At 39.3% G+C, this 22,217-nt stretch overlaps 1 protein-coding gene across 16 annotated transcripts in view; it reads right to left on the bottom strand.

The window, feature by feature from the left end:
* Positions 1-22,217, bottom strand: part of hth (Meis homeobox homothorax) — a 650,834-nt gene that overhangs the window by 242,212 nt on the left and 386,405 nt on the right. The gene's annotated exons all lie outside the window — the stretch shown is intronic.

The raw sequence follows: 22,217 nt of genomic DNA, 5'->3' as shown, positions 1-22,217 counted from the left end.
CATTTTGAAGACATCTCGATTTGTGTCCGTTTATTCCCTTCACAATGCGACACTCAGAATGCTTGCAGGAAACTATTACCATTTGTTTCAGTTGTGTTGAATGCATCGTTCACCTCACAGCAACGTCCGTTGACCAACCGGTGGTCAACAGAAAATTATGACTAACTCAATTTGTTTGCTTACTTCCTTTTTTCCTCGCTTTCCTCCCTCCATCTCTTGTCGGCTTGCCCTCCCTTATAACGTCCAATTTTAATGCGCTATATTTTTTCTCCTGTTTTTACCTTCTCCCTCTTTTTTCTCTCTTCATTTGATTGTCTTTGCCGGTGTGTGCCTGAGTTTCAGATTATCCTGCCCTAACGATGTCCTTCCTTAATGCTGAATCATCTGAAGCAGAATCATAAGTGGTATTTATTCTGTTGCAATATATAACCTGCGCTTTGTTCACACAAAAAGTTAACAAGCGACTCAGAATTTGCTTACGTAAAAGTTCAAGGCACGCATTTGCTAGTCACGGCACTTGATAAATCAATGCTTAAGAATGTATTGAAGCAACCAACCGCAATTAGAAACATAACGTTTTCGCTGATCTGTAAATGCTATTCAAAGTTAAACAATATCAAATTTTATTGGTAGCTAGAATAATCTACTCAGGGAACAGAAAATCGTGTACGGACTGCGGTACAACAACAATAACAATTTATCTCAGTTTTCATTTACAGTAATCGGGACGAATCACGCGTTCCACGTCCGTTAAAAATTATGGCAAGAGGTCAGAGCAGCAGATATAAATGCATATACTAGCCACTCTATAAATACTATTTTCCAGCGGCAGTAATTTTCATCTCTCTAACCCAGTTCCCATGTCAGTTATGTCTTTGGTTTACATACATTGTACCCCTTCTACCCACACGTTAATGACGTAGGCGAAACGCACACTTAACATAAAACTTACTGAGAAAATATGAAACTACGGAATTTCTGCTGAAAATATCAGCATGGAAACAGCTGAGCCAACACCACAACGAAATGGCAGCAGAGCTACGGCATTCCACATGAAAGTTGTGAAATGCTACGAGTAGGCTTATCACGAGCGGTATGAAACAGGGAGAGGTAGGGTCTCGGAATGCCTTATTTCTTTTCTTTTTATCCGCCGCTTTCCAGCTGCTTAGAGCTTCTCGTTACAGGCCCATGTCGTCATGGACAGTTAAACGAACCCAACGTTAATGTGTTTCTTATTTCTATCCTGCCCACACTTACATACGTCCAGTTTTATTATAATGTGGCAGATGGCGCTTCGCATCTATCGCCTTAATGTACGCAATGGCTATGTCCTATGGCTAATTTCTTCTTGGACCAAATTCAATGCGTCATTAACCGGCGGTGCAAATTTGTGTTGCAGATCACGTCCTGTGATGTGCCTTCTGGAACAGGACCAAATTTATTCATTCAGAATTATTAATTAATGTTGCAGCCGCAAACAGAACTATCCTGCTTTCGAATCCTGATGGTTCCTTTCCTGTACTTACTGTTACAGACAGCTTCAAGAATTTTATCCCTTCTTCATTTCATTCCCTTATTCTTCCTATATGTTCTCTTTCAGTCTTCTGAGTCCTCAACAATTAGGACTTTTTCAATACTTTGATGGTCCCATGGATTCGTTTTCATATTTAAATCATCATGTGAACTATATTTCTGCAGGATATTTTCGACGTACCGGAGGACCTTACCGTCTCCACTTTCAAGGCAAATACAGGATCTGGGAAACGTCAGCATTACTGCATACATCCTCACGAAACCACGTTGTCTCCTATTCTTTTGTCTTTCTTCCAATTCATTTCCTCTTCACTCATTACAATTGAATAACTTCTAGCTTTCAAGCTTTCAAATGTGAAAAAAATGTAAACTTTACAACTGGACATAATAACCCGTACATTTTACAGATTTGTTTTTTAACCTCTTCCCTACATGAAAACTGGGGCAAGTTACAGAAGTTAATAATTGTCTATTTTCTTTACGTATGCCAGAAGCCTCTAAGTCAGGACCGAGGGTATGATAATGTGCTGCTTGGTCAGGGCCATTGCGCACCTATAGTCTCAAAACATTCCCTAAAGAATCTGTTCACTGAAAATTCCACAGCCTACAACCGGTCGACCCGTAATAGGTACCCCGCCCGAATAAAAATGCAGCACGTGTGTCCCGGAAGCTGGGAGACACGCCCTCGCCGGCCCTGTATGACTTTCCGGTCTAGCAGTAGCAAAGGACTATTATTGGCAGCTCAAATCAACCCGTTCTAGTGTATCATCATCGACACGGGTACGAGACTACGTCCTCATTAGTCCTGCGACTGCAGCCCCTTCGCCACCGGTTAATGGCAGTAGATCGTGACGTTAACCGTACAGAAACCGGTGATTTGAGACGGGGATAAAACCAACAGGTAGCCTGCCATCACAGCAGCACGGTCGGATTTCAGCACACTGCGTATCCTCATAGACGATCGTGCAAGTCAACTGAGAATGAGAGGACGTTCAGGTATTAATGAACGTCGAAGTCAAAGTTATTTTCATAAAGCGAGCTGGTACGTATTTAGCACGTAATTTGATCACGCGTTTACAACTGCAGTGGTTGATCATCGTCGGATAGGATAAGGGATGTTCATCGAGCGTGTCTCGGAACGTGATGTGCGCAGCAGTGCTTTATTTGAAGGCACTACGCAGATTTAACTGCTACGTCAGCTTGGAAACAAGAAGCTGTCTGACTTCTGGGTTGTTGCGTTGTAGTCTGGTTAATGATTAACGACGTTTCAGAAATGCTTGCTGTTTCTTCACGGCAACGTCGGTAAACTTCTAGCAGAATACACGGGACAACAATCCAGAAGACAGACATCTTCATATTCGCTGCCGCAAAAACCTGAAATTCCTATATGGAAATATAGAGAATGCCTTATTCTCTCAAAATGACCATAAATTCAGAGACAAAGCATACCATTTACAAAGGACAGACGCAATCATATAAAGCTCCGTCGGTCTTGTTCTTGCGTTCAGATGTATTATTTTGTGCGAATCTAATAGGCGGTTTCATTTAAGTAAAAAATCCGAGGGATAAAGCCTGGTTTGCTGATATTTCCATAACGCATCTGAATTTCACATTTCTTTTAAGAAGCCTCGTCACACATGTTGCGGTCCTTCAGAATATGCAGATGCACCTGTTTCGCTAAGCAATGGAGTCACCAAACGGATGATAGATGCTGACCTAGAGTAACTTTGGCAGTAGGGGGCAGGCAGGATGGAACAGAGGTAGAGCTAAACTGCTCAGCAGACACCATCATCGTGCGGAAAGTGGGATGGCCAGGTAATTACAAGTCGGCACGACACTCACGGAGACATTGTTTTGCTATGGCAGTTGAACAGCAGCTTCTTCAGCGATATAACAGCCTGCATGCTGATATTATTATATGTTACGTCTCTATGACCATTTAGTAATGAGTGGGTGTCCAACAACTGTTGACAGCCATCAGCTACCTCCCCTACCAGTCCCCCGCCTAATCCTTTTTTAAAGTCAACCACCCATCTTTCTCTGAAGAAAATATGACAGTGTCTGTAAAGTAGTTATTATTCAGTGCCAATATTAACGAAAGGAAGATTTTACTTAACATAACAGTGGTACAAGCAGCCGATGAATCTGTGGCACAGGTCGAATGTCTAGCAAAGACGCCTTAACTATAAATGAAGTCCCTAGATATAAAGCCAGACACTAAAAGACAATATACGGGTGTAACTCGTAAGAGCTGTCACTTAAAGACATCTTAATTTAATTAACATTATTCCGCTCTTAAGTTGTTCCCTTAAAATTCGTGGTTATTTACTGCAAATTTATCAATTGCAATTTTATGTAATATCGAGTGAGAGAACGGTTTGGAATCGGAAGGGAGTCATGACCTATTCAAGGCACACTTCCAATAATCACTTGGACAGACCGGAAGCCCTATATGCGATAGTCGGTCTCCGAGCCGAGATCAACCGACGATCTCTACACCACGGTGCTAGGTGCGCGTACAGCTTCCGGTCCACTCACCCTCACAACGTAAAGAAATGTAGGCCTATATTTCACGGCTCTGAATGGGCATTTTATCAGCCGGTACCATCTGCCAGATTGCCAAGTAATTTAAAACTTCGAAGAAAATAATATAAAATGGCAAAATTTTAACCAGGCGATCCGTTAAGAAAAGTCGATTACCGGAGAGTTCATTTTATACTTTGCACCTGAAGAACTTTTAACCAAGAAACGTATGTGTATTTACTATAATATTTACGTGAAAAGTATAAATTTTACTAAGAGTCTTCTACGAATAAAAATACGCTGCCTGTTAAACTAAATGTAAGCGACAAAGTTCAGTGTTAGAAAAACCGGATCCACTCTCGAAAAATTTCAACAGAGGTCAGAAAACGGTAAATATATAATCAGGACTACATATTTTTCAGCAAACCCAGTCATGAAACGCTGACATTTGAACTGTAGCCAGAATTAAACCAAGAGGAGGTCACATGATAAGTGTAAAATATTGAATTGCTTTATTCTTTTAAAATCACAGCTGAATTTTAAACCAAGATATTCCTTAGTAGTTGGTTTGTAGCATTTTGTATTCTATTAGAATTTCTACTTTTTCTTTCTTCACTAAGATCTTTATTTGTACGAGTAGCTAGTTATTTTCCATGAGCACGATTACCGTTTCAGGAGACGTAATATTTAGTATCCATACCTGAACAGCAATCCAGAGACGGATCTGTCGTACATAAGAAGAGTAGACTTGCAAAGATTAATTAGTAGGTGCTGCTGTCGTAACAAAAGAAACACGCCGAAAAAGGAATGTGGCGCGGCATAGCCAACAGAATGTCGGCCCTCTACAGTAGCAACTTCTCACACCACGCGGACCTGAATGTGGAGTAGAGTGGGAACTGGCCATGTTACCTACACTTCACGCAGTGCTAGACACGTCAGGTTCATTTAGATAACAAGAAAATACGGTCAGATAACCTGAATAATACTGGAAGCAGCATATTACGTATGGCCTTTTTGCAATCTCTTCAATAGCATGCAGGTATAGGTGAACAAGAAAACTATTCCTGCTAAATTGCATTACGAGTTTCTTCAATTACAACTTCCATAATTATCGCGTAGTTCTTTTGATAAACATTCATATGTGTAAATACAACTTTCAGATTTGAAGACATGCGGGTACGGGCAAGCTTTTATACTCCGAGAATAAGTAGTACTATAATGATTACCATCATCATCTATACAACAAGGACATCTGTGATGTTAAAGGTAGCAACTTTCAAAAACCTGCAAGACATTAGCCTGAAAACATCGTATGTTATGAAGACAACCATGTAAGATTCACTGTTGCCCCCATGTTAGGATGTGACACTGTTTAACCTTTATCATACGGGAAAGCGGAATTTAAATATCTGTACTACAGACTGTGGGCCGGAATTAATCCCTGGATTAACGGTTTAACGGCATGCTATTGCAACGCACGGCCGATTGAAAAAGGCTGAAGATGCGACTCATTGACGTTAAAGGAAACGCAGAAAATTTCATTGCCTTCGTATCAAATGAGCACGTTTAAGAATAGGTACAATATGACTTTTAGCTTGTTTAACGACTCTTTTAAGCTGTGTAGGCTACACAGAGACGAACTGAACAGTAACATGTGAATTGACAGGGATGTAAACAAAATCGAACACGGTTAATTTTCAGGTGTTTTCGATTATTTGTCAAGATGGAATGAATTAAACCACACACACACACAAACAGCCGATCTCCGGGCCGAGATTCAAACTTGACATCTCCGGAATGTAAAATAGGAGTGCTCATAACTCTTCTGCAACGTTCGATATGTGTGATGTACATCGACTGTTAAAATAAAGAAAAATACACCAGTAATACTGATGGAAAAAAATGATAAATTTATGCTTCTCGTACTATCGTTTTATGAAACTGGACGTAATTTAATTCCCTGTAATGGTACAGACATTACACATTTTCTTCCGAATATTCTGTGTTTCTGACGGATACCACGTGCATAATTGTTCCATATCCTGTAAGTGAATAGGACTATATAATAATGCTTTCGTCACAACAGAAAGCCGCTTCACTTTAGTCCATTTCCTTGTGTTTAATGGATTGTTTATATGACAGCTAACAAGAACGCAAGAGGACTGATTTCCCCGAAGAATTCTAATTCCATGATACTGAGGAGATAATGGCAATTATAAGACATGGGACAGTACGTAGTACGAAAATGTCTGACGCCATATATAAGTATGTGATGGCCATTCCACATATCCTTCTAGGAGCTCACCAGGAAAAGGAGCTAGAAACATGGAGATGAGAAGTACTGCGCCGTGTTCAAGAAAGGATACAAGTTTCAAGCTGGAGTCTGAGAGACGGCAGGCGTGCAAGAGTGAGTGAGGAATGCCAGGAGGTCAAAAGGAACAAAACAGCCTCGAAGGTGGCCTACACTTACAAACAAACAAGTATCATGCACGCAGACTTTCCCTTTGCATGCACAGTAGAAAGACTGTGATACACAATTTTAAATTAGCCTAAAATGACAGCCCGTTTAGCATGTGGTTTTATACACAATGTATAACAAGACATCGCATTCAATGTTTCCGATTCTGCGAGCGAGCGTGTGTAAAGGTGTCACAGTAAAAGTAAAAGTAGCTCCAACATTCTAATCCAGTTTAAATTATCACATTAGAATCTGGCATGATCCATCATGTAACTTGCAATGGTGAATCTTGGTGTAGAAGTCACACGTCATGTGGAAATTAAATTATTATTACCCCCCCCCCCGCAATTGCACAACATTTTTTGTCTTTAATGGTAACAATTAACATAACATGTATTTTTTATTCCTTCAGTTTTAGTGGTTCTGAACGGATTTTAAAAATCACAAACCATTTTGAATTTTCTTGAGAACAAAATACAACTAATATAAAACATTAGATTTCAGTTTTTGATATTTCAACAAAAATCATGAATGCCATCTATTCTGACCCGTAGAAGCGTCCAAAGCACAAGTTACATTTGGAGGGACAACAGACAGACGTAAACAGAAACAGAGCTTTTATCGCAGTACTGAATTCAAAAGCGAAGTGTATGTTATTCTCGGGGCCCGCGGGTCGGCATGCGGCCTCTGCGATATCTTATGCATCCCAACTCGTTTCTGAAAGTATACAAGATCTGCGGCCCTAAATACCACAGTTTCAATAAAGTATAAGAAGCACGTCAGATAGCTACTTGTGTGTCGGCATTTTATATCGTAAGCTTACTAGTAAAAGTAGGCGGCTACGATGTCACCTCTTTTAAGAGGCTCTTAGCAGACACAGATTTCGACATAACCGAATTGAAAAAGAAGAGAATTATTAAACGTTAATCAACATTAAATACTCCTGAAAATGACTCCCTACATTGGGCCCACTAGTTCAGAGAATGCGCTCCATATTTCATGCTTAACTTAATTGCTATCTTATGCGAGATAAAAAATCTTTTGTTTTCTTAACTCCACAATCACCATAACCAGGAGCGTCTAAAAAGGACTGCGAGCTAGGAATTTCACTACATTTCCCAGTTTCCTTGGATCGCAAAGCTGAATCCCGAATCGTCATTTCATAACCAAGGCAGTGAGATTCTTCACGTCTATATGTCACTGACAAGCACCTAAAAGAACAATAAACTCATGGCCAATAGGATTGGTTTTTTTGCCGTATTCTAGGAAAGTAGGTTTCGGTGCCATAATAAAATGCGAGTCGACATTTCCAGGAGCTTCTTAGTATAGACTACTGCAATTTTTTTTGTAACGATATGTGCTGTGTTTGAATACGGTATTCAGCCACTGGACTTTCATTGTTTCATTCAGTCCTACAATGGGAATGTCGAAGTAATGGTCTAAAACAGACTATAGCCATTAACTTCTTATTTGCTTAAAAATTTCCTCTTAAAATAATGATACGGTCCATGTTAAATCACCTTCTAACTTGTTACAGCAATTCTGGATAAATATCAATCAGTCTTGGAAACGAAAAACCAGTTGAAATCACTGCAAGCTGCAATGGGGACACTTTTATTGTTAGTGGCTGTACCTCATGCCGCTGCAACCACTGGCATAGTTACAAATCTACATACTGAAGCATTTAGGAACATGTGATGTATTTTATGTAGCCTAAGCTGTTTTCATATGTGTAAAAAAATAAGAACCGCATAATTCGCTATTTGTATGTAACGACTTTCAATCTTGGAACAGAGCATCTTGTAAATTTCTTCGCTCAGAATGAGAAAGATGAAATGTGACGTTGAATACATTAGCGGCGAACGGGAACAGAGAAAATCCAGCCGCGGTACAGACACCACTACATGTTGCAGGTTAAGACAGAGCCTTGGTACAAGACGTGGAGAATTACAAATAAGGATAGTACAGAACACAAACAAATAGATCACATTAGTATCTTCGTTTCTATTCGCTCTTACTGTTTGATATCCAAATGCTCCGCTGAGAGGTTTTCCGAGACTGTATGTTGGGAAGACAGTCACAAAACAAACACAGAAGTATTATTTTTAATAATATGATATTCCCACTTAGGTAGACGCATGCATTTCACATTAATTTGTCCTCCACGATTATGTTTTGGTGGATATGGTGCACAAATTACTGAAATTCATATTTTAAATTATAAGTAGTTTCGATTCAGGATGTAAAAAATTACCTTCGCAATCGAGCGAAAGGAAAAACAATAAATAAGTAAGTAGAGACGAAAACAATTTGTAACAGAACGACTGACCATTTTCAATCTCAATAAAAGAAGCAATACTGCTCCAGAGACTTTTTTGTGTAATAGCCAATTATTTTGTCCTTCGCTCCTTCAATTCGACTTAACAAAACATAGGACGTGATTTAAATTAAATCAGTACCTTTGTCAGTCTCATTTACTTGTAGTAACCGCCGATGTCTTTCATTTAAATCCAGTTAATTCTCAATCAACCCTGAAGAGGGCTGTACAGATAAGGCGCAAGCAATCACGATTTCGATAAGCCGTTACTCTCTCTTTTAAGGTTTTTGCTGGAGTGAGCTACGCAACACACATGGAGGGATACTATATACGGACACTTGGCCTGTTTTTCACCAACCCACACACTTGCAATCGAAACGTGTTAACTGCCAGCCGCTCTGGCAGAAAAAAACATTAGACGCTGTAAGTTAAGCTCCTCCCAACATGCTAAGAGATCTGTATTATCTATCAGCCATTGCCTGGTTGCACTTCTGCGCTTACATTTTATGGTTCAGGTGATAGATCATCAGCGGAAGCCATCACACATACAGTACCCCCACTTGTTAAAAATTAATCCTAAAATGTTATAAATCACTTGTATTAAGGTCCAGTTAAATGTTGGTATTTCTGTGGTGTTATCTCGTTCGTCTACCTATGACTCACGTTACAATTATTGGGGATAATCAAAATGTATCTTTCCTTACTACATGAAGAAGACCTATCTTACATCAGCTGCTAGACGACACTCGGCAAACTGTTTTCAGTTTAACTGTGGAAGGTGTTAAATAATTTTATGGACAAAGACAACATCCCTAAAGAACCACTAGACAAATCTCAGGACCATTTGTTAAAATAAGGGTACAAAGGTAATAACTGTACAACACAGAAAAAGGCAGCAAACAATAAGTTACAAATTCTAGTAAGATTCCTTCTCGAAGGTATCACCACCTTGTCGAAGGCAATCTGCCGGGTGAGGAGGCTTGCGTGCTCAAATGACCCTTAGGGCTATGCCGGCCTGAGCTTCGGCTCATGGTAGGGTCACCCAAGCCGGACAGGTCTAAGGAGATGCGCTAGACTAAGAGTGATACCCTGGTCCTCCAGGTTGGGGGTTGGGTGTAGGGCTAACAACCTTTCACCTTTAAAAAAAATATGTGTTACGAAAAAATCAACCAAGCCTCGGATCAGGACGGACTCTTTGGCACGACCACGGCAATTGAAAAAGGACATGAGATTTGGTACCTGGAACATTAGGAGCCTCTATAGGGCTGGGGCACTGAAATCAGTGTGTAGGGAATTAGGGAATTATAAGTTAGACTTAGTGGCAGTGCAGGAAGTGCGATGGGAGGGGGAGGGCACGATCCCAGTGGACAATTTTACATTTTTCTATGGAAAGGGGAATGACAATCATCAGCTAGGGACGGGTTTTTTTGTTCATAGCAGAATTAGGGCAGCAGTTAAGAGAGTAGAATTTGTTAGTGACAGGTTGTCTTACGTAATTTTGGAAGGACGTTGGTGCGACATCATTGTCCTTAATGTTCATGCCCCAACTGAAGACAAAAGCGATGATATCAAGGATAGCTTTTATGAAGAATTGGAATCAGTATTTGATACATTTGGCAAGTATCACATGAAAATTCTGCTAGGAGATTTCAATGCAAAAATTGGGAGGGAGGATGTCTTCAAACCCACAATAGGCAGCGAGAGTCTCCATGCACTTAGTAATGATAATGGCGTCAGAGCAGTGACCTTCGCTACGTCAAAAGATTTAATTGTAAAAAGTACAAAATTTCCACACCGTGATGTTCATAAATACACTTGGACTTCCCCAGATGGCAGAACACACAATCAAATAGATCATGTTTTAGTAGATAAGAGAAGGCAGACAAATGTAATTGATGTGAGATCATTCAGAGGAGCAGATTGCGACACTGATCATTATCTGGTGGTAGCAAAAGTGAGGGAGCGGCTTTCAGTAAGTAGACGAACTAAACAAAATTTTGACACAGAAAGATTTGATTTGAAAAAATTAAGTGAGGGAGAGGCAAAGGAACAATATCAAGTTGAAATTTCGAATAGGTTTCAAATTTTAGAGACAAATGAGGATAATGAAAGTGTGGACATCAACAGGGAGTGGGAAAATGTCAGAAACTGCATCAAAATTTCAGCAAAAGAGAAACTAGGATACTACAGGAGAAAGCAAAATAAACCGTGGTTTGATGAAGAATGTTCAAAATTAATAGATCGAAGGAAGCAAACAAAATTTCAATGGTTGCAGAACCCAAACAAAACAAATGCGGATAATCTATGTAACGTGAGACGTGAGGCTAGTAGAACCTTTAGGACTAAGAAAAGGGAATACCTGAAGGGCAAAATTGCTGAACTTGAGACAAATAATAAGGAAAAAAACATCAGAGACCTGTACAGAGGCATTAATAACTTTAAGAAAGGATATCAACCCCAGACCAATTTGGTAAAGGATGATAGTGGCAATTTGCTTGCAGATCCAATAAAAATTGTGAATAGGTGGAAAAATTTCTTTAGCGAGCTCTTAAATGTTCATAATACTGGTGATATTAGACAGATTAAAATGCATACAGCTGAACTGTTGGTGCCAGAACCTAGCTTAGATGAAGTGGAACTAGCCATTGGGAAGTTGAAAAGTTATAAATCTCCAGGAATTGATCAGATTCCGGCCGAATTAATTAAAGCAGGTGGCAAAGGGTTGCATATGAGGATCCATAAGCTTATTCAGTTAATTTGGGATAAGGAAGAGATGCCACATCAATGGAAGGAATCCATAATTATTCCTATTTATAAGAAGGGGGACAAGACTGAGTGTGGTAATTACCGAGGAATATCGCTGCTATCAACCTCATACAAAATTCTATCCAACATTCTTTTGGCAAGATTAACCCCATATGCGAATGAAACTATTGGGGATCATCAGTGTGGGTTCAGACGAAACAGATCAACGATTGATCAGATCTTTTGCATTCGTCAGATACTAGAGAAAAAATGGGAGTTCGGTGGGACTGTACATCAGTTATTTATAGATTTCAAAAAAGCCTATGACTCTGTGAAGAGAGAAGTGCTATATAATATTCTTATTGAATTTGGTATACCAAAGAAGCTAGTGGGTCTAATAAAAATGTGCTTAAATGAAACCTGCAGCAAAATTCGAGTAGGTAAATATGTATCTGAGACATTCCTCATCAAGAACGGTCTAAAACAAGGAGATGCTTTGTCTCCCTTGCTCTTTAACTTTGCGCTAGAATACGCCATCAGGAAGGTCCAAGGTAGGCAGGAGGGTTTGCAATTGAACGGGACACATCAGCTATTGGCATATGCTGATGATGTTAATTTATTGGGGGACGATATAAATACAATAAAGAGGAACGCAGAAGTTTTACTAGAGGCTGGTAGACAAGTGGGGCTGGAAGTAAATTCAGAAAAAACTAAGTACATGTTAGTATCTCGTCATCAGAAGACAGGCGGGCAAAATTATCTTAGGGTAGCTAATAAATCCTTTGAAAGGGTTACAAAGTTCAAATATTTGGGAACAACAATAACAAATCAAAATGATACTTGTGAGGAAGTTAGGAGGAGACTAAATTCCGGAAATGCTTGCTACTTCTCAGTTCAAAATATTTTGTCTTCAAATCTGATTTCTAAGAACCTGAAAATTAAAGTATACAAAACAATAATCTTGCCTGTTGTTTTGTATGGGTGCGAAACATGGTCTCTCACTCAGAGGGAGGAACACAGATTGCAGGTGTTTGAGAATCGGGTGTTGAGGAGGATATTCGGGCCTAAGAGGGAAGACGATGGGGCGTGGAGAAAACTGCACAATGACGAGCTTAAAAATCTGTACTGCTCCCCCAGTATTGTGAGGGTGATTAAGTCGAGAAGAGTGAGATGGGCGGGACATGTAGCGCGCATGGATGGGACAAGAGGTGTGCACCGGGTACTGGTTGGGAAACCTGAAGGGAAGAGACCGCTGGGGAGACCTAGACGAAGATGGGAGGATAATCTCAGGCGGGATCTATCCGAGATAGGAGTTGAAGGAAACTGGATTTTGTTGGCCCAGGACAGGGTCCGGTGGAGGGCTTTGGTTAATTCGGTGATGAACCTTCGGGTTCGGTAAGCCATCTAGTTAGTTAGTTAGTTAGTTAGTAAGATTAAGAAACTGATATACATATATATAACCAATTTGTTATAAATTTATTGCTAATCTGATTCTTGCAGAAATATAGAATTGAAGTCTGCATGAATATAAGGACAAAATACTTTCCTTTCGAAATGTGATCGTTAAATTTATGCATCAGTTCCATTTAAGCATCGCAGATATTTATTCTGATCTTCCGACATGCCACAAAGTCGTCTCTCCCCTCTTCCACCGCCATTTTTTATGATGACAGGAATGCAAGTGGCGCGCCTTCTGTTTCTCACAGGCAAAATGACACTCGGGACAGTGCAATCATTACGCCAGAGTTGGTTCCGAAACCGAAAGAAACAGGTCCCTTCTCAAAAATTCTCTGTCGTCACACAAGCCATGCCATACGACGTCCACTCCCGCTGTAACCGCTGCTTTCAAAACAAGAGCAAATCAAAAAGAGTTGATCTATAAAAATGCAGACAAGGCTTCAAAACGTGCTTGGCTAGGGACAGGAACTTTTCCTACACATGAACTACGTTCTTCTCGTGTCTGGAAGGATCCTAACTTAAAGCCTCATTCACACTGTACCGTTGTTTACACGGAGCGCGAGACACTTCTGTTAATGTACTGAAGTAAGCGATTGTAGAAAGTTGTTTTAAAAGCACTGATTCAATTATAAAGATGAATCTTGTGTCTGCTTAAAAACGTCTCCGTTCTTCTCCAATTTGACCATCTTTTCTCAGTACTTAAGTCATTTTTACTCGATCACTCACAACATGAGCATGATAGGAACGAAGTTGTCCATTGTGGTCCTTTGGGTGATAACGTCGTTTAGTCCTGAGGTGTTACTAACGGACCGCAGTATGCCTAATTCCTTTTCACAACTGTGGCCGAATAAATACGTAAGTATGCCAAACGCAGGCAACATTACGGCCGTAAGTTAGGTCTATTCGTTGTACTCGCTCGAAGCAAATAGTTCTAATTGATGAGTCTGAATAAGACTTAAAACTTTCAAGGCGATTAAAAATGAATAAATCGTCTTGGGCGATGAGCCGAGCATACCTAAGGACAGCGCTTTCCACACTTTCAGCCTCCATCATCGGGGTATAATTAACCGAAAATAAATTTATGTATTTTCTTATTTCTGTTCTGCACCGATAACATGAAAATTAGTCCATTAGGCAGGCAATTTTTGAGAATGTCTACATCTCATGCGAAGCTTTTTGAAAATATAAAAATTACAAATGCTGTCTGAAAAATGCTGCTTTCGTCACTGTGTATGGAGCGTGAATCTTACATCTCAGAACTTTGCTTCATGGTAGATGCGTAATACGTGTACAGCTGTGAAAACACTCTTCTCCCTGTACCGGGATAGCATGACATGCTCTTCACGAGCCATATGAAAATAAGAAGGCGGACATGACCCAAACCCGTAACTAAGGTCGCGAATAATTTGGACGAGAGAAAAAGGTCAGTAGACGGTGTGTCATACAATGTTTTGTAAACTTTGCTTTAAAATAGCGCGTTAAGCGAGTCTTTGAACTCGAATTAAATTAGTATTTAAACGCAAAATCCTGTTATGGTATCTGCTTCTAGCAATAAAATTTTAAGTGTATCGTAAAAACTTTTCATGGCATAATCTCACATTCTTTAGCATCCAGTCTGCTTATTCGCGCTCCACAGTGCTCCTACGTTATTAATTTTATTTTCGCTTAAAAGTAAACATCAGTTTGATGATGGGTGTAACAGTCTGGCTTTACCATAAACAGTGCATATTTTAACAATTTTACGACATGTATGAAGGGTGATGGGTTCCCTGTAAATAAACTTGCAATTATTACGTAGAAAAAAGCTCAGAATCAACAGGTAACAAAATTATAAAATACAGGCCCATTCCTTCTTACTCTACGGCACGAAGAAATCGTGTTGTTGTGAAGTAATGTGAATTAAAATGAAGTCATGTCAAGTCATGTGACCTGAGGTACATTTAAAACACCGTTATATGTTTTGGCACTTTAACTTTGGGCCCATATGGAGTATCATATAATACTTCTCAAAAGATTGCTAATAGTAATCGAGTCACTGCAGCAATATTAGAATATGCTGGATATTACCCACCACCCTAGGAAGACGACAGCTCCACTGGTCAAAACTGGCCATTAAGAATACAAAATAGCTATACTTTCATAATATACTTTACAAGAATTTTTAGTTTATTTAACGAACTAGACGTAATATTTTGTTTTGAGTTTCAGTGTTCGGCAGATCGCAGTTACAGATACAATTAAGTACAGGGGTACATTTAATTCGTAACAAGGACAGTAAACTACAATCCAGTTGTCTATAACTGCGCATTAGGTATATCGCGTCCGCCTTTTTGGTTACAAGCATTCGGCCGTACAAAATCTCCCACTAACACGTATGTTTTCACACACACAAATGGTCCAACCTCTAATGAAATAAAACAAACATATAATAAAAATTATGACATTTACAAACGCATATAGTTGTATACCATAATGCTAAGTATATTTGCAAAAACAGTCAAAAATAGCTAAACTAAACGCATATTCACTTAACGTAAGGGTGACAGACAAAATGGCGATGTGAGGTAAAGATGTGATTGTGTTGGAGAAATTATGAGAAAATGCTCACGCGCACATTTTCGGTATGTGCCGCACTCGAGAATGTACAGCACATCGCATATACAAGTACAAGTATTTTATGCGTTCGGCAAAGGACTGCTCTCATTCGCCTTTGCGTATATAAGTAAATCCGCGTCGGACACGGGTGTGATGTGTGTGTCAGTTTATTCTTTAAGAATTCTACGCTCATGTGAATGAAAAGAGCCCCGCCTCATGGAAATATCCTGTCGGGACAATTCCCTCATATTTTGTATATCCCAGACTGTCTTGTGATGGATTAATTTTAAATTGATATGTAAAATAATATATTCTGGACAAACCGGGGGTTATCTAAACACAGAGATTCAGGAGTAACAGTAGAATAAAGAAGCAATGGGATCATAATTCTTATTTTGGATAGCACAGACACGCTCAGTGTCTGTTATGGTCTAATCGAAACAAAACATTTGCATCTCAGAATTTCATTTAAGATTTATGTACACGATACTAGTAAATTTTTGCATTCGCATCGAAACTCATAAATTAATCAAAATAGCTTCCTTTTTCGCCCAATAATATTCTTTTCTAGGCGACTGCTCACAGCTTCGCCTTTATCGGATTTGCGACAAACAACAGAAGCCTCCGACACCCACAGCCAGGCAGAAGAATTGCAAGCCTTACTCCGTCGCTGGATAGGCGCATCATGCAGGAATGCGAGAAGCGTCACGTTTAAAACCTCGTAAAGATAAAAGTATTTGTAGATGTACGTGTGAGATACAACGAGGCAATACATGAGAAAGGCTTCATCGCTTCCTAGTGTTACATGCAATCTACCAGGAAAACTGCCTCACCATCTCACTCAAGAAGTCGCACATAAAGTTTCAACTGTCTGCCCAACAATCATAAATAAAATAAAAATATTTCAAGATGACTACGAACTACCAGTTCTCCTTCTTCAAACTATAAAAATAACACGATTTGTTCCAGATTTAAAAAGCATTACTGAACAACGTGGATAAAGAAATAAGAGAAGGAATGGAGAGAATGAATCACAAGAAACTTAGCATAACGCGTAAATCGTAAGCACTGAAGTAATAAACATCTATCGATATAACAGACTAATCTTGGCTAGTAAAAACTTTTTCTTAAATCACTACTGGACCGCAGACAATGTAAACACACACCCGCATCTCTTCAACATAAAATGTATTCACTGACTACTAATATTCTTATTAACAAAACAAACAAGCGAATTGCAATAACATGCAGCATACCTTCCATAAGTTTCAGCAAAGTATGTAAACATTCGATTTTATATTCTTTTGTTCTCTCTCGACCGATTCAATTGTTAAACTGTTGATAGAATAACATAGATTCAGAGGACCTTCACATGGTTTTACAAACTGGTCAACGAATGCAATTTATATCCCACGATATGTTTACATTTATGTTGCTTCGTAGGACGATGATGTTTCTTAAAATGACTATTTTCAGTTTACAACCCAAATATGTCTCTTCAAGGATTCAAAAGTCGTGTAAGAAACAAGATAGCAGTGTTACAACATAAATGTTCACTGCTTGCTGCTTTCTTTCAATTATTGACGGGGAATTTTCTTATAATTAACAATACGGCAGAAGATAATGAATTTTCACCACCGCTAATATCAAAGCCCGAAGTTAGACACAATCCTGAGCTAGTTCTAACCATGTACGATTTAAAACCTTCATGAATGTTATAAAATCATACTGGGTGATCGTCCTTATGACGAAGGCAGCAAACACCTCTGAAACGTCGGTAAACTTCTAGCAGACTACACACCGCAACATCCCAGAAGACAGCCAGCCATCTTCGGACTTAGCGTCGTGAGAAACTGGAATCTCAAGACGGTCTTTTATGCTTTGCTTTGAAGTCTGTTGCGTTAAGTGGAGATGTGAAGAAGCCTGAAGACGTAAAAAGGTGATGGACCGGTCTGTTGATCGCCCCAGGCAACCTGTGTGACTGGATGTATACTGCGCCAACAGCGACGTACTACGCGGTGACGGTGAAAGAAACCATGTCACCTTCAAACTTGACGGTAAATACATCATACAACCTGTGATGCCTTCGGACCTTGCACATCGGAACGAAAATATCATCTAAAATAAACGCAGTGCCTTTGCCCCGATATTACTGGAACATAGAAAATTAGATTCATCGCGCACTTCTAACTTTAGCAAGCTTCCACTTGCAAATTAACGATTACAGTGATCAGGGTTATAACCTGTAATTTACGCATGTCAAATAAAACTTCTGTACTTTTACTTCAGTGTACCTTTGATGAACGCAAGTTACTTTATAATAAGACGAGATAGTTTAGTCAATAAAGTATCTACCTAAAGGTCAAAAGGTCAACGTATGATTCCTGGCTGAACGGGATTTTTCTCTTCATCACCACGAGCAGATTTTCTCAGGAGCTCACCAAACCTAACCTAACCTATCCGTTTAACAAGTCAGCTACCGTAGAGGATCTGGTTAAATTACAATTATGAATACCTGAACACCTAATTTTGATTCGGAAATATCGCGAATGAAACACAAAACAGCTAAATAACTTGCAAAAGCACGCAATTCAAATAATACATTGGACAACAAACAATGTGAATAATGTTAATTTTCTGTAGTTCTGTTATTCTTGCAATATTAGTATCAATTTATCACAATTCCTGCCCTATTACAATCACTGTAATTAATTTTTAATTAAATCACAACCAATTAAAAGACTAACTCACGGCTACAAACGTTCTAGAGGCTGACCTACAGACAGATGAAATTTGTGACCATCAAAAACAAAGTAGACCGCCTGAAGGTTTTCTGCAAAAACAAAAGCTGACCGGAACAGAAACCCACACAATTTTCAATTGCATTGCTGTCTTACAAAAACAGGCCCAAACGTCTAGGAATTAAATGAACACGCGATGTTACGACCAGGCCAGTTCAGAGCCGAAGGCACTTACCAACGTGTGTAGGTCTAGTTAATTGACAAATCGCACAACCATCTGAATTGCAGATATTAACACACACTAATTACCTATCTCCCTCTTTCTCTCTCTGAACAGACAGAGATTTCCATAATAACGACTTAGACACTGACAAAGAAGAGTGATTAACTGTACTTGGAACACTTAAAAACCACTAATTAATACGTTTCTGATTAAATGTTTCAAAAACTATACACATCTACATTTGAATGACACTTTCAAACAAGTAGTCCGCTGATGGAGAACCAGATCTAATAATTTTATTTTTCATAAGTAAATCTATTCCTAGAATGTTCGTGTGTAGTAGATCGAGCATGTATTTCCGCCTTCATCACATAACAGACTATTCGCCGAGCTTCTGTGCGTAACAGTCAGCATTCCTGATTAATATTCGGGAGTTCTTTAACTTCGACCCGAAGATGGGATGTTTTGATACCTTTCCTTCAAGCCGTTCAAAGCAAATTCTGCAACAATATCTCAAAATACGACACGACCACTTCCTTGTTAATGATCATTCACAATCACTCTCATTCTTCGCTCTATAATTAACACAGATGATGCATCGTCAATTAAACTAATCAAGAATGGACATACTACTCAGTCTAGTGTATTTAATGATAAGATGACCCTGTGTATAAGCACCACGTTCAGCAAAACGAAGTTACTTGTTATAAGGTGCGGTAGTCTATTACTTTCAATGTATGCGCCCATATTACTGTGAAAACAAATACCGTTCACAGAACATTGTCGAATTCAACAATCGTTGGTTTGCACGCTGATCCATGACGTGATGAAGAGTTTCGGAAAGAATGGTCCTGGAAGTCTCCTGGATTATCAGTATGTTCTGTTACAGCACAAAGAGACCTACAGGATGTTTGAAGTTAACTTTGGGTGTTTTGTCGCTCGATGAGCACTAATCAAAAACACTTCCTGTGTCCCCAAAAATTCTGATTTCATTTTTCTGACCCAGTACGTGTTTGTTGCTGGGTTACTTATGACAGGCCTAGACATTCTACAAGTTCTTACCCTTACTGTCGAACACCTCACTGAACTTATCAGCTAACTATCGGTCAGCAGAATCATGAGGTCCTCTGAAGGATACTTGGATGCATTCAACGTGACACAATTTTTGTAAAACCTACTTCTTAAAACTTTATTGAAACTTTAGTAATACACAGCGACGCTGAAATTCGACTGCTCTTGCGAACCAAAACACCTCCACTGAAATTCCCACCAGGCTGAGCAGGCAGCCCATTGTTCTTCAAAAAATTCAGGTTTTTAAACTAACTTCCTTGAAAATTGTCCGGCTACACCCTATGTGCTTAAGCTATTCAACCATCTTCAGGGCCTTTCTTATCCGAATTATGTATAATAAAAAATATTAAATTTTTTCAACACATTATTACATTTTACACTGAAATTCTTACAACCTATACAGAAGTCACTATGCATTTCAAAGCTAATTCTTAATGACAGAGATTTGCTTCTCGTATCCGCTTTCAAATATGTAATATTTTTACAAACCATTTAAGTTAACTGTCTTCTTTCTTAGCTTATTCCGCACAGCACTTTAAACTTCAAACGCTGTAGGTGTACAGGGACGAATGTGAGAACTTTTCCGAACAATGAATTATAAAATATGCAGAAAAAAGCCGGCCGCAGTCTATCTCAGCGCTTAGGTGAAGGCACTGAGAGGTACGAACATCCTCAGTACGGACACTCCGTCTCCTGGCAAAGGGTCGAGCCCAGCGTCTCATAGGCACGAACCAAAAGCACTGACCACTCTATAACAAGTCCGTTTCCATGTCGTTTGGCAGAATGAAATTGCAGTACATCGCATCCATTTACACGTACAAAATACGCACGTAGCACAACTTCCACAACGTTTCTCTACCTCGTTGTGTGTCCCATTCGCTGTAGACCAACTCATACAGGAATGCAAATAATTAAAGCGTAGTCTTATTTCTACAAGAACTGATACAAGTGTGTGCACAGATAAACTGAAGGAGGAGAGAGGTGACTAAAGCCTTGGGTGTCATCCCAAAGTTAAGAAGCTGCTAACGCAAATAAACAAACAGTGGTAAACCAATAAACCCACTGTTCCTCGCGTATGACAAATACCACTAAGTCGGAGTACACTTCATCTCACCAGTGTCGAGGTGAAAGGGCTGTAAACAGGAGACGCAGGAGAGAGATCGGCAGATGTTTGCACGATGCTGATGCTCCAGCAGCTTGTGTTAACGTTGCTCTGAGGAGTGGGGGTGTACAAAACCTTATTTCAAACAAAGGAACACAAGTGAATGGGCAAAAATTATTGTGTGACCATGCGAGTCCTCTTTTGTTTTACTTGTTTATGGTTTATTTAACAGCAGATTTAGAGTTCCAGGTATTTTCAACCTAGGCAATTAGACATTCCCCGATAGAAGAAATTTTGTACATTTCTTGTACGACAGAGAAAGTCCTGAGCAAAGTGGAGAAAATTTTGGGTCCCTTCTTCTGCATCATGAAATTAAAAGAATTTTCAAAGCCCCCCTTTTCAACAGAACCCGAGCCAAGCCGTCGTATGTAAAAACTAGACTCTGGTATCACGACTTAATAAAATATTTGATATGTTTTGATATATGTATACTAGATTAGGAAACGTTTTATTTAATGTTCTAGAACTCCAGACACAGTTTAAGACAAAGAACACACGTCCTATGGCGCATGAAAACTTAAATAATTCAGGGAAACAGTCCCCTAGCCCCAGGAACTAAGAGCTCTACAACAAGGCAAATCGAGTACAGTTCCTCTAGTTTGCATTACACTTTATAGACTTCCAGACAATATAAAAATGTGTTTTGTTCCATTCAACTGCCCTCAAGAAGAGCTAATCAGATACCGCGAAACATCAATGTTCTGCCAAACGGAGCTTGATTGCCAGGTACTTAATTTGGAAAATTAAAGATACTAATAAGATGTTCCACATCTTATAGTAGTCGATCAGCCGAGACGAAGGCTCATTCACAAGGGTTTAGCACGAAGAGGAATTACGGGATGGATTTATAAGATCGAATTATTATTATTATTATTCTTATTATCAGCACCATTAACTGTATCTGTAATTTGTTTCCTGACTGTTAATGCATGCATGTATGCGATCACATAACACTCACCCACCCACATACACATATATTCTAACACAAACACACACACAAACAAACAAACAAACACACATGTATGCATACACACATACATAAGTACATACATGCTACGTACGTACATACATACATACAAACAACCCTCAGTGAACTTAGCGGTCCCAAAAAAACTACATAAAAAAATGTATACGAGAGAACAAAGGATTGTCATCTGGACAACCCTGGTGTGATGCCTCAGTTTACTGCGGGTAACTAAATCACACAAACAGAACACGATCGCTTGGCGCCACACTCACGTCTTGTGGGTGCGTTCAGGGTAGAATAATATTGTCGCTCTTAAAACAGAACCAACGTGAATTTCAAAAGAGAAAAAATTTGTCTTAAAATAGACACAATTTCGTTTCTTACCAATGATACTCTCCTTCAAAGAAAATAAGATTTTTTAAAT

Source organism: Zootermopsis nevadensis, unplaced genomic scaffold (genome assembly GCF_977971745.1).
Source record: "Zootermopsis nevadensis isolate Lab colony 2312 unplaced genomic scaffold, Znev_1.0 Znev_ptg000013l, whole genome shotgun sequence".
NCBI classification, from domain to species: domain Eukaryota; kingdom Metazoa; phylum Arthropoda; class Insecta; order Blattodea; family Termopsidae; genus Zootermopsis; species Zootermopsis nevadensis.
Note: the sequence above shows the minus strand (reverse complement) of the source record. Positions and strands in the feature narration are given on the sequence as shown.